Source organism: Cebus imitator, unplaced genomic scaffold, assembly GCF_001604975.1.
Source record: "Cebus imitator isolate Cc_AM_T3 unplaced genomic scaffold, Cebus_imitator-1.0 Scaffold82, whole genome shotgun sequence".
Taxonomy (NCBI): Eukaryota; Metazoa; Chordata; class Mammalia; order Primates; family Cebidae; genus Cebus; species Cebus imitator.
The window spans coordinates 9,743,018-9,757,223 of NW_016107397.1; the positions used below are offsets into that span (position 1 = coordinate 9,743,018).

General features: G+C 46.4%; 1 protein-coding gene across 3 annotated transcripts in view; it reads left to right on the top strand.

Moving 5' to 3' along the window:
* The first annotated feature begins 11,879 nt into the window (after positions 1 to 11,879).
* CARD11 (caspase recruitment domain family member 11) overlaps positions 11,880 to 14,206 on the top strand; it is a 148,317-nt gene continuing 145,990 nt past the window's right edge. For all 3 annotated transcript variants that reach the window (XM_017533782.2, XM_017533780.2, XM_017533781.2), the window contains exon 1: positions 11,880 to 12,135. The gene's annotated coding sequence lies outside the window, so the exon portion shown is untranslated. The remainder of the gene's footprint in view (positions 12,136 to 14,206) is intronic.

Consider the following 14,206-nt stretch of genomic DNA (forward strand, 5'->3'; position numbering starts at 1 on the left):
GTCGTGGTATTCTTGTGAGTGTACGATCGTTTTGCACATTTCAGGCAGAAACGCCTCCACACCAGCTCCGTGGTGGAGTGAATTTCGAGGTATCTTTTTCCCCCATGAGATATAGATGGCTATCATCTATTTCATAGCTCAAGCAATTGAAAACTGTTGAACATATATTACCAGCCTACAGATGGAAAGTATTTTCCTCCTGGATATAAGCCATGCTTTCTGTAAAAAAAATTTTTAATAAAAAAACAACCAACAAGTCAGGGGTCATTGAAGGTATTCAGCACACAAGAAAGTAAATGGACCTTCTCGGTAGGCTATTTTTTATCGGTGTGGGATAATGTAGACACACTGATGCCTTTCTGGAATCATCTCTGCATAGGGAGATGGTGTGGAAACAATCTGAAATTAAGAGGCATGAGCTTGCAGAGGCAGAGAGAGCGATAACCACATAAAAGTATAAAGTACATAAAACATAATTAAAGGCCTGTAAGGTTCTGTTTTGCTCTTGATGCTATTTTAGGGGGTATTAATATATACCACAGCAGTGAGGTGTGGCATCTGGGAAAAAAGCAATATATTAATTCTCAGATCAATAGTTTGTGAAATGCTTTCTTGCCGTCCCAAGCGTGTGACTGTTTCACTGATAAGGAATGATTTTCCCGGAGTTAAAGGCAGCTGCCACTGGCTGAGATTGCTCTCAGGAGGGGAGGGAAGGGAGAGGGGCTGCCCTAGTGAAGGAGGGATCATTAAGAGACAGAACCATGTCCTCCGCTGAGTTCCCTCTCTCATTCCATTTCACTCTCTATGCAATCCAGCAATGGCTTCTAACACAGCATAGAGACCAAGGCACGACCTCGGCCTTCTTTCCTCCCCATTTTTTGATCTCTTGGGGGGATGCAGGCAACCCTTAAGCTACTATAAATGGCTAGAGTTTGTAGGGGGAAGAACCACGGAAGATGGAGAGCGCTGGGAGGCATATGCAGGCATATGGGGGACAATAGTGAGGAAAGGGCAGCGAAGCAAGCCAAGCTGACAATTCCAAAAATGGAACTGATTTAACGAACCGCATCTGATCCTGCAGCGGCAGCATGGACCCCTGCTGCTGCCATCCCTGTGTCTAAGATGATCTCAGCTCCAAGTGACCCTGTTTGGAGAGGATGTTACACACACCGCCTCCAGGCAGCCCGCAACTCAGATGGTGGAGCCCATCAACCCAACAGGCAATTCACACTCCGGAGATCCCAGTCCAGCTGTCCCTCTCTGCTCTCTCCCTCCCGTCACTTTCCTGCTCCTGAGAGCACCCCTCAATAAATCACTCACAAGAGAATCCCCATCTCAGGGGCTACTCCAGTTGTCTGTTCAGATGGAAAAACCATGCACATGTCTGTCCGCCCACGGATGTATGCACCAGAGGTAGATACCACCTTCCTGTCTCAGGTTCCCCAGGGGGAGAGATAGGTGTACTGGACTCCTCCCAGTGGGTGCACGGAGCAGACAGAGGGGATAGTGGGGCAGGGCCAGACATGCGTCTTGGGCAGCCCTTGCAAACACTGAGTGCCACTTCATGTTCTGCAGAGAGGTCTGAAGCACAGGCTTTCCCAAGCTGCTTTTAAGTTCCCGGTGCAATGACAGTGAGCTGAGATCCTGCGATGTGACCCCTTCTCAGAGACAGCAGGTGGACTTCCAGGCTGGATAGGAATATGCCAGACACTCAGCTAAGCTGAGAGAAAGCAGACTGTGAGTTGTACCCAAGCTGGAAATCAGCATGAATTCCAGCAGGGCCAGCATAATCAGGCAAGGAAGGGTCATTGTCCTAGAGACCCAGGAACCAGGGGACAGAGGCTTGGGACCCCAAGGCATCCTCCAGGCCCTATGAGCCACTCTCCTCCTGCACAATCAGGAACCATCTGAGGGGGCAAAGCTAAGGGAAGAGACGGCTGTAAGAAAGACTCAACATTTTAATCCAGAAAGACTGAGCATATCGAAAAGGACTCATCAATTACTGAATTGGACTAAATTTTAAGCCAGAGATAAAAGTTTTACCTTTCCTACTATCATGGAGGAGAGGCCCCAAAGAAAAACAAGATGCTTTCCAGATAAAAGGGGTTTTTCTCTAAACCCGAGGAGTTTGGGTGTGTGACCTGGGACCACACTGCAGCTTCATGCTATGGTCGCTCGACTGCTTGAATACAGGGCTGTAAGAGAATTGATCAGCTCTGCCCTGGTATTGTTCAATGGTGCACACAAACATATGCATGCACACACATGTGCACAGACACACTCGCACATGCACACACACATGCAGACACATGCACACACATGCATATGCACACACATGCATATGCACACACATGCATATGCACACACATGCACACACGCACATGCACACACATGCATATGCACATGCACAAACTTCTTGTAGAAATGATTTTATGTTTATTATGAAAGAATTGCACGGTGGTGGAAATAGACATTTGCCAGATAGAGGGGCACGCACTGAAAATTAAGCACACGCATGTAGCCCCTGCTCACTCCCTTCCTAGTTGAGCTGCTTAGAAATGACCATTTTTGACCAAATAAGACTTCCAGATGGATCTGGCTTAAAAATTAGTTCCATCCAGTACTTCAACAGTTCTTTTAGCAGCTCACATCTTTCCACTAGCTAGCCAGGGTCTTTACTGAAAGCTCAGATATAGGAAGGGATTTCAAAAAGCTCATGGAAAATGCATATTTTGAAAAAACATGCATGGATTTAAAATTTTTTTGCACCAAAATAGACTCATGTGAACTGGTTATAACACTTCTGATCAGGATCCAGTTTGAAGCACTAAGAAGGCTAAGGCATCAGTTTGTAAAAAGCCCCTATTGGAGTAACATGAATTCTGCTAAACTTGAAGCAAGAACCAACATCAAACTTATGGTGAAACTTGAGTGGGATAATGGTGAAATCATTGATGCTTTGTAAAAAGTTTATGGGGACAGTGCCCCCAAAGAAATCAACAGTTTACAAATGGACAATTCATTTTGAGAAGGGGCAAGACAATGCTGAAGATGAAGCCCCCACATCAAGTCATGAGGAAGAACTAATCTTGTTCACACCCTAATTGGGGAGGACTGATGATTAACAGAAGAAACAAGGGCTACAGCACAGACATCTCAATGGGTTCAGCTCACACCATTCTGGCTGAAAAATTAAAATCGATCCAACTTTCCACTCGATGGGTGCCAAAACCATTGCACCCAGATCAGCTACAGACAAGAGCAGAGCTTTCAGTGGAATTTTAAACAAGTGGGATCAAGATCCTGGAGCATATCTTCAAATGACTGTAACAGAAGATGAAACATGGCTTCACTGGTACCATCCTGAAGACAAGGCACAATCAAAGTAATGGCTACCAAGAGGTAGAAGGAGTCCATCAAAGCAAAGCAACAGTGAACAAGTCAAGAGCAAAGGTCATGGCAACAGTTTGGAGGATGCTCAAGGCATTTTGCTTGTTCTATTTCTGGAGGGCCAAAGAACAATAACATCTGCTTATTGCAAGAGTATTTTGAGAAAGTAACCCAGAGCTTTAGCAGAAAATTGCTGAGGAAGACTTCATCAGACAGTCCTCCTCCTCCACGACAATGCTCCTGCTCATTCCTCTCATCAAACAAGGACAATTTTGTGAGAGTCTCAGTGGAAAATCATCAGGCATCCACTGTACAGTCCTGATTTGATTCCTGATTTCTTTTTGTTTCCTAATCTTAAAAAAAAATCTGAAAAAGTACCCATTCTCCTTCAGTTAATAACACAAAAAGAGACTGCATTGGCATGATGAAATTCCAAGGACCCTCAGCTCTTTAGATATGAACTCAAAGGCTGGTATCATAACTTTCAAAAGTGTTGACCTTGATGGAACTTATGTTGGGAATAACATTTATATTTTTTATTTTTATCTTTTCATTTTATTTGTCAATGAATTTTTTGAGTCTCCTTGTATACTGAAATTTTTGTAGATATCTTGCACAATTACTGTTTTAGATTGTCCTATTTATTTATTTAGAAGAATTATTTTCATTTATTTTAGTCTTTCGTAGATCCTTTTTCCTAGGTTTTTTGTTTGTTTGTTTGTTTGTTTGTTTGTTTGTTTGTTTTGAGATCTTGCTCTGTTTCTCAGGCTGGAGTGCAGTGGTTCAATCATGGCTCACAGCAGCCTCCAACTCCAGGGCTCAAGGAATCCTCACACCTCAGCCTCCAGAGTAGCTGGGACCATAGTTGTGTACACAGCGAATTTTTAGGGGTTTTTGTTTGTTTGTTTGTTTTTTAGAGAGGGTTTTGCTATGTTTCCCAGTCTGCTCTTGAACTCCTGGCCTCAAGCAATTGATCTTCTTGCCTTAGCCTCCCAAAGTTCTGGGATTACAGGCATCAGCCACTGCACTTGGCCCCTAGATTTCTTTTTCACTGTACTGCTGCCCATTCTCAAGGAACATTTTTCTTGAGGAGTGCTTGGGAAGTAAATTTCCAAAGTTCCCCGCGTGTTGAGGAATGTGTTTATTTTGCTCTCATACTTAATTGATAATTTGGTTGAATACAGAATTCTAAGTTTAAAGTAAATGTCCCTGAGAACACGGATGCATGACTTCCTTGTCTTTTAGCAGGCAATGTTGCTGATGAGAATTCTAATCCCACTGGGAACTTGGCATCAGTGTGCATGATTTTTCTCTCTAAAAGATTTTAGACCCTTCTTATTATCCATCATTTTTTTTTCTTTCCTGAAATTTCATGAGGCTATATCTAGGTACAGATCTTTTTCATTCATCCTGCTTGACCCTCTGTGGTCTCTCTCCTCATGAAGAATCATGTCATTCTTCAGCTCTGAGAAACATTATTGTTATCTCATGATTCATTCCATCCTCCACCTTCTCTATTCCTGCCGGAACTCTTACTAAGTGGACATTGGTCTTTCTGAATTGATCATTTATGTCTCAACTTTTCTCTGAAACTTTTTATTTCTTTTTGGATTTTATTTTGTTCTCGCTTTCAAGCCCAGGAGATAGACTTCACAGACATCTCTTTCAAGCCCTTCTTTTGAAATTAAGATTTCTTTTTTATTCAGACAACTGTATATTTAATTTCCATGACCTGTTCCTTTTATTCAGGCAGCCTGTTTCATAGTAATTTGTTCTTATTTTATGGATGTGATCCCTGCTTGAATGTCTCTGAGGATTCTCATTAGAGGATCTTTTTGGATCATTTTGTTTCATTCCCTTCTCATCATTGTTCCCTTCCTACCCTTGGGAGATGATTGTCCAGTTTGTTCATCTAAGTCCCATGTTTTCAAGCTGCTGATCTCTGTCCATGTTTGGGAAAGTCCATGTTGACTCACGTGAAGTTTCCCTTGCCTTTTCCAACCTCTGTATGGAGCAGTAGCCAGCTGGGATATGGGGGGCAGGTGTGTTGTGTCAATAGGCAGCATTGCCTGCAAGGCTATGCTGTGGGAAATCCCGCATCCTTCACTGCACCAGTCTGTACTGAGATAAGAGCAGAAATTGAGACTAAGCATTTAGAAACTTTTATAGCACTTTTGACATTGACACAATAACCAACCGTGATCAGCCAGCTTGTGTCTTGAGTATCTTTTTTAAAATTCTATTTTCTAGTAATTAATTTTTATTGTATTTCACAAAAGTATCAGTCCGTAACAGATTAGATTTTTTTTTAAGGGCATATGGGAGTGAGGGTGTCTTTCACTGCAGATGGTTCCAGAAGCCCTGGTTTGGGAACCCAGGCAGGGAGGGGCTATCCCAGCTGCCCCTCTGCTACCACATGAGGAAGGGCTTTTTGGGCCCAAGCCCCCATTTAAGAGCACTTGCCCCTCTGAGCAGCTTTTCAAAAATTGATACATCATATTTTATATATTTATGGTGTATGTATGATTTTTTTTTTTTTTTGAGACAGTATCTCATTCTCGTTGCCTAGGCTGGAGTACAATGGTGTGATCACGACTCACTGCAGCCTCAACTTCCTGGGCTCAAGCAATTCCCCCCTCCCCCAGCTTCCAGTAGCTGGAACCACAGGCACATGCCACCACACCCAGCTAACTTTTTAAAATTTTTTATGAGATGGGGTCTGGCTATGCTGCCCAGGCTGGCCTCTAACTCATGGGCTCAAGTGATTCTCCCACCTTGGCCTCCCAAAGTGCTTGGATTATAGTCATAAGCCACCATGCTCAGCCTTATGTTATATGCATAGAATGTGAAATTATCAGGTCAGGGTATTTGGGGCATCCATCACCTTTAGTATTTATCATTTCTCTGTGCTGGGAATAATTCAAGTCCTCTCTTCTAGCTAATTTGAAATATACAAGACATTGTTGCTAGCTACAATCACCCTACCCTGCTGTCCAGCATTAGAACTTGTACCTTCCATCTAACTGCATGTCTGTACCCATCAAACCAAGAGTTTTCATTGGAAACATCTCTCTGACTTCAGCCTGGGGGAGAAGCTGAAGCAGCACAGTGGAAGGCTGGGGGAGGGAAGTCGGGCTGCTGTATGCTGTACCTGCCCCAGCAATTCTGCAGTCAATGCTCCTATCAGTCACTCAGTGTCTGCCCTTCCTCTGAGCCTGCCTTAGTTCAATCCTGGCAGATCTGAGGGATTCTGCAGTGGGAGAGCCACTCCCAGCCTTGCTGCTGACTCCCTGCTGCAGGTTCTGAGCTGGGGCTCCTGTCCGCTGCCTCCTGCCTCCCAGAAATGCTTTGCACCTCTTATCTGCATTCTTCCCAGGCACCTTTTTATAACCTATCCCTTACTTTCTTGGCAGGTAAATTTTGTGTTTAGTTCACTATCTTTTTTTCTTAGACACAGGGTCTCACTCTGTCACTCAGGCTGGAGTGCAGTGGTGGGATCATGGTTCACTGCAGCCCTGACTTCCTGGGCTCAAGCAGTCCTCCCACCTCAGCCTCCCGAGTAGCTGGGACTACAGGCAACTGCCACCGTGTCCAGCTAATTTTCTTGTATTTTTGGTAGAGTCAGGGTCTCCCTATGTTGACCAGGCTGGTCTTGAACTCCTGACCTCAAGTGATCCTCCTGCCTCGGCCTCCCAAAGTGCTGGGGTTACAGGCATGAGCCACCGTGGCTGGCCTCTTGCTCCCGTCTTTGTATCTGTAATTCAAGAACTTTGGAATCAACTTCTCTCTGAGATCACGGAGGAATCAAGATACAAACCGTGTCTAGGCATAAAGGAACTCAGTGGGGTAATGGTAATGTTCTATATCATATCAGCTCTGCCCAATAGAAATAAAATGTGTAATTTTAAATTTCCTACTGGTAATACCAAAAAGAAACCAGGGAAATGCATGTTAATAATATATTTCATTTAACCCAACTTATCAGAATTATTATTTCAGCATGCAGTCAATATAAAAATTATTAATGAGACATTTTGCATTCTTTTTTACATACGAAGTCTTCAAAATCTGGTTTCCTTTACACTCTCAGCACCTCAATGCAGACATTACATTTTCCTCGGAAATACTTGACCTGTATTTAGATTTCATTAACTTTACAGTTGAAAAAGTAGAAGAACATGCTCAAATTCCTCCAGATGTACTTAAAAGCTTTTCAATAACAGAATCAAGTGTTAGTTTTTGGATTTAGATTAAAAATAATTAAAATTAGCCGGGCACAGTGACTTATACCTGTAATCCCAGCACTTTGGGAGGCCGAGGCGGGGGGATCACTTGAGGTCAGGAGTTTGAGACCAGGCTGGCCATCATAGTAAAACACCGTCTCTACTAAAAATACAAAAATTAGCAAGGCATGGTGGTGGGTGCCTGTAATCCAAGCTACTCAGGAGGCTGAGGCAGGAGAATCCCTTGAACCTGGGAGGTGGAGGTTGCAGTGAGCCGAGATTGCACCACTACACTCCAGCCTGGGCAACAGAGTGAGACTCCATCTCAAATAATAATAATAATAATAATAATAATGGAAGAGAATTTAAATCTTACTTCCTATTCTCTCCAGCCTCCTGTCAAAGCGCTCAACAGTCGAATGTGGCTAGTAGCTGTCACACTGGACCACACAGTTCTATGTCCTCATAAGGGCTTGGGTTACACAATATGTACATTTGTCAAAACTCATTGCATTATATAATTTTTAAATCATTTACTTATGTGTGTATGTATTTATTTGAGATGGGGTTTTGCTCTGTCACCCAGGCTGGAGTGCAGTGATGCAATCACAGCTCACTGCAGCCATGAACTCTTGGGCTCAAGCTATCCTCCAGCCTCAGCCTCAGGAGCAACTGAGATTACAAGCACCTGCCACTGAGCCCAGCTTCATTGCATCATGTGGTTAAAATCTGTTTGTAAATTTCACCTAAACAAACCTCTTTAGTTAATGAGATGCATAATGGAATGTTTAACAGTGACATATACTGATGATGTCTGCAACTTACTTTGTAATACACTCCCCCCAAAAAAGACAGGAGGATTGATGGGGAGTTAGATGGATAGATCTGTGATAAAGCAAATATAGCAAAATGCTCATTGTAGAATCAAGTGGTAGGGTATATGCGGATCGTCATTAGATGATTCTTCTAACTTTTCTGAACATTTGAAATTTTTAATAAGATGCTGAGGAAGAAAGAGGCTTGTCTTAATGAACTAGACCCTCATGCGATCCCATCCGTAAAACTAGGAAACATAATGCTGAGTGAAAGGGACCAGGCTCCGAAAATAACCCATACATGCTACCATTACATACAGTTCACAAACAGGCAAATTGACTGATGCTGTCAGAGGCAGGAATGTGACTACCCTTGGTGGTGAGGAGGGGAGACTGGGACAAGAACCAAAGGCACTTTTTGGGTAGCAGATGAAGTTCCATGTTTTGATAGCATGAAGTGTGGGTGTGGGTTACACTCACTCTTAGGATAATGGCCTCCAGTTCCATCCAAGTTGCTGCAAAAATTCATCAGACTTTGTCGAATTTGTGTTCTTTACTGCATACATATCTCAATGGACATGTTTGGTTGTTTTGAGGCATTGCCCACATTTCATATCTTGCAGGAAGGAAGTCTCAGCTCTTTCTTTTTCTTTTTCTTCCTTCCTTCCTTCCTTCCTTTCTTTCTTTCTTTCTCTCGCTTTCTCCTTCCTTCCTTCCTTCCTTCCTTCCTTCTCTCTCTCTCTTCCTTCCTTCCTTCCTTCCTTCCTTCCTTCCTTCCTTCCTTCTTTCTCTCTCTCTCTCTCTCTTTCTTCTTTCTTTCTTTCTTTCTTTCTTTCTTTCTTTCTTTCTTTCTTTCTTTCTTTCTTTCAGACAGAGTCTCGCTCTGTCGCCCAGGCTGGAGTGCAGTGACACAATCTTGGCTCACTGCAACCTTTGCCTCCTGGGTTCAAGTGATTCACCTGCCTCAGCCTCCCGAGTAGCTTCGACTACAGGTGTGCGCCACCACATCCAGCTAATTTTTTGCATTTTTAGTAGAGAGGGGGTTTCACTGTGTTAACCAGGATGATCTTAATCTCCTGACCTTGTGATATACCCACCTAAGCCTCCCAAAGTGCTGGGATTACAGGCGTGAGCTACTGAGCCCCGCCTAGCTCTTCTTTAAAATGGCAGGCCAGATGCCATGGCTCATGTCTGTAAATCCCAACACTTTGGGAGGCCTGAGCAAGAGGATTACTTGAGGTCAGGAGTTCAAGACCAGCCTGAGCAACATAGTGAGACCTTGTCTCTATAGAAGATTAAAAAACCAGCCAGGCGTGGTGGTGAGCCCCTGTGGTCCCAGCTTCTCAGGAAGCCAGAGCGGGAGGATGGCTTGAGCCCAGGAGGTCAAAGCTGCAGTGAGCCATGATCAAGCCACTGTACTCCAGCCTGGGCGGCAGAGCGATACCCTGTCTCAAAAATAATAAAATAAAATAAAATGCCACTGCCTGATTTAGAGGTTTCATGGAGTACAGGCAGCGTGCTTCCCTGGTCCTGGGTACGCAGTGAGATGTGTCATTAGGGACCAAGGCCTAGAAGGCTGTGGGTCTTGGTGTTTATTTTAGAAGCTTTCTCTCTTTACGACCCTTACTTGCGTTTCTGAATACACTTTGCAGGAAGCAAAACTCGTGTCTTCCTTCATCCCCAGTGCTTGTGCACCAGTGCATACTCCTCACTAGTATTTCAGGTTCTCGCGTGCTTGGACCCAAATCCCATTTTTTATTTATCATCTTACTGAAAGTTTAATTTATTGAAGGCCTTTCCTTCTAGCAGCTCAAGGAACTTTTCTCAGAACACTTTAAACATGAAACAGAAGCCTTCATTCTCTAGCTGTAATGAGGGGATCAAAAGAGAGGGAGAGAGATGAGAGGAGGGTGGTAAACTGAGGCAGCATTGAATGGGAGGTGCAGAGGCTGAGGAAACGGGACAGGGAGTGGGAGGCAGTGGTCAATTACAGCAAGAATAGAGAAACTAAGGTTTTCTGGATATGCACGATTCATCCAGATTTTTTTTTCCGTAGCTTTAGGGGTTCATGCAGTTTTGGGTTACACGGACGAATTGCTTTAGTGCACGCATCACCAAAATAGTGTACGTTGTACAGTGTAGGTTGTGCCTAATAGGTGACTTTTCATCCCCTAACCCCTCCTAATCTTTCGCTTCTGAGTCTCCAATGTCCATTATCCCACTCTGCCTGCCTTTGCATACCCATAGCTTAGCTCCCACTTTTAAGTAAGAATATGTGGTATTTGATTTTCCACTCCTGAATTACCTTACTTAGGATAATGGCCTCCAGTTCCATCCAAGTTACTGCAAAAAACATTATTTCGTTCCTTTTTATGGCTGAGTAGTATTCCATGGTGTGTGTGTGTGTGTGTGTGTGTGTGTGTGTGTGTGTCACATTTTCTTTCATCATGATTTTTGAGTCCACAAACCATGTAAACGCTGGGACCATCCCACCTACCATGATGACCTTTTGGGGTAAATTATTAAAATGATGACATCCAGCTGGGCACGGTGGCTCATGCCTGTAATCCCAGCACTTTGGGAGGCTGAGTCTGGCGGATCACTTGAGGTCAGGAGTTCAAAGCCAGCCTGGCCATCATGGTGAAGCTCCATTTCTACTAAAAATACAAAACTTAGCCGGGTTTGGTGGTGCACGCCTGTAGTCCCAGCTACTCAGGAAGCTGAGATTGGAGAATCCCTTGAACCCGGGAAGTGAAGCTTGCAGTGAGCTGAGATTGCGCCACTGTACTCCAGCCTGGGCGACAAAGCAAGACTCCATCTCAAAAAATAAAAACAAAGTAAAATGATGACATCCAAATCACAGTTTCTCTTACAAGTATAGTTCACTGGAATGTTGAGCACACAAGCTGATTGTGGGTGTCTTGGGGCCCAAAGCTGGGGGGTTGAGGAAGGCTTTTGCAGGGGTGCTGACCACCGGGATGCCTAGGAAGCTTCCAGAACAAGGGCTGAGGGAAGAAAGAAGCTTGGGCTGTAGGAGGCTGCAGGATTTGATGCGGGGCACCCTGTCCCCGCATTGCAGGGACAGGGCCTGGAATTTCTTCAGAAATTCGCCTAGACTTCTGGAGCCAGAGCCCTGGAGAACCTAGAAAGGGGATAGCCCCTCCCAAGGCACCACCTGGATTCTGCCTGGGGTCACATCTGGGTGGGGACTGATGCCCAGGCTGGTTCACCCTCACCTAGAGGGATGCGGGTGGCTTGGCCGCCTGAGACTGGCCTTGGTCTCCCCATCCAGGACCCCCATCTGTCCCCAAGCATCTCCGCCTTAGGCTCTGTCCCCACTCCCACCCCCACCTCTTTACCTCCCTCCTCCCAGAAGCACGGACTCCGCCCCCTCCTTCTCTTCCTTATCTTTTTCTAACCTTTCGCATTTTTTAGTCTCATTTCCTGTCGGGTTTTGCATTTCCCTCCCTCGCCCCTCCCAGCCTATGACATACTTTCTCTGCTTTTTTCTCTCCTGCCTTCTCTGGCCTTCGGACTCCTGCCCGCTCCACCCGCAGCTCCCTCCCGCCCTGTAGCCCCTGGGCGGGCGGCGCCCCTCGGCGGACGGGTCTGGGCCCGCGGGGACGGAGGGCCAGGTCGACTGGAGGAAGCCAGAGGCCTGCATGGAGGAGACGCCCCGCGCAGCTGGCAGAGCATGAGCGCCCCAGGTAGGCACAGTGGGGATGGGGGGCTGGCGGAGGGGGAGCACGAGGTGGGGAGTTGGGGGAAGACAGGAGGACACGGTGAGGAGATGGGGGGCATCAGTGAGATGACAGAGTGGAGGGGGCGTTCAGGGATGGGAGTGGCTCCTGCTGGCCCCAAGATGGGATGCTGGGGCATCCTTCCCTCTCCATCTCTGTCCCCTTGTCCCCCTTCTCTCTCTCACTCTCCTCTCCCCTTTTTCCCTTCCGACCCTTTTTCTTCCTCACTTTCCACCTCGTGTACCTCTCCTCCGAGTCTCTCTGAGCGTCTCTGAGTGTCACCGCCGATCAAAGCCCCCACCTCCTCCTACTGGACAGGAAAGAATCGGGGTCAGGAGGCTGGAGCCCCGGAGGGTGCCCCTCGGTGCACCTGCCCCAGAGGGAGGAAGAGAAACTGTTCTGACACCTGACAGGCCCGGAAGTTTGCAGACCACAGCCCAGCCTGACTCAGAGGCTCCTGGGAAGGTGGGGCCTGGCTCAGGGAGGAGGGACAACCCCACTAAAAGGGGGTGGGGAGCTGGGAGAGGACAGCCCCCAGCAGGGATTCTACTAGGAGGTGGATGGCAGGGGCACAGGAGGGGGCCCAGGTTCCCCACTGAAGCCTGGAGCAGGTACCTGAGAGCCACCTTCCCCAGAAGGGCCCCCAGGCCTGATGGGGCCACCGGGCCTTCTGCTGAACCCCCTCTGCAGAGAGGGGCAGAGAGGGCGTTTCTGTCCCTGGGGGGCTCTGAGCACCGCTGGAGGCTGTCATGGGGACCCAGGTTCATGGACAGTGATCTCACTGAGAGCTTCAGGGCCACCCACACAAACTTGGTCTTGGACCAAACTGACCTCTCTCTGCCCGGCCTGCTCTCAGAGCCTTTGATTTGCAGTTCGAAAAATTTTCTCCTGGCATTCATGACTCGTCTTGACGGTATAAGGTTACCAACCTACCAGAAAGGGTAGAAAAATAGTTGATCGGTCATTCTACGTTTATTGAATGCTCAGCCTGTGCACAATGCATGCCGGAAATCCCGGGAGCTCAGAATTAATGTGAGGACAGGAATTTCTCCGCAAGTGTCCATTTCTGTGCTTTCCCTGAAACTCCAGTTCTCTCCCCAGCAAGGCATCTGTAAAGAGATGATAGCCCTGCCTCAGGCCAGAGATGCCCTGAGGGTATCAGTGACCAGGACTCAGCATAGTCAACCAATGCCAGAGAATGCCTGGACCCGTGGAGATTTTACTTGCCTGGGTATCAGGCAGGCTGTGGCTCTACTGGCCCCAGCAAGCTTTGGTTCATGCATGAATGATCCTTTATGTGATTTTTTTTAAAACTCGTGGTGAAATACACATGACATAAAATTAGCTCATTGAACCCTTTTGAAGTGCACAGCTGAGTGGCGTCAAGCACATTCACCTTGTCTGTCGGTTGTCACCACCATCCAGCTCCAGAACTTTCTCATTCCAAATTGAAACTGTGTTCCCTGTTAAACAACAACTCCCTACCTCCCTCCTCAGCCCCTGGCAGCCACCCTTCTACATTCTGCCTCTAGGAATCCGGTGACTCTCGGAAGCCCATCTAAGTGGGCTCATACAATTTATGTCCTTCCCGTGCTTGGCTTATTTCTCTGATCCTCGTGTCCTCAAGGTTCCTCTGTGTTGTAGCTTGTGACCGAATCTCCTTCCTTTTTCAGGATGAATAATGGCCTATCATGCAAATAGACCAGATTTTGTGTATCTGCTCATCCTTTATATGATTTTAAAAAGTGACTTCTGGCCAGGAGTGGTGGCTCACGCCTATAATCCCAGCACTTTGGGAGGCCAAGGCGGGCAGGTCACCTGAGGTCAGGAGTTCGAGACCAGCCTGGCCAAAGTGGCAACACCCTATCTCTACCAAAAATACACACACAAAATTAGCTGGGTGTGGTGGCATGCACGTGTAGTCCCAATTACTTGGGGGGCTGAGGCAGGAGAATCGCTTTGAACCCTGGAGGCAGAGGTTGCAGTGAGCTGAGACGGTGCCACTGCACTCCAGCCTGGGCCACAGAGTAAGACTCCA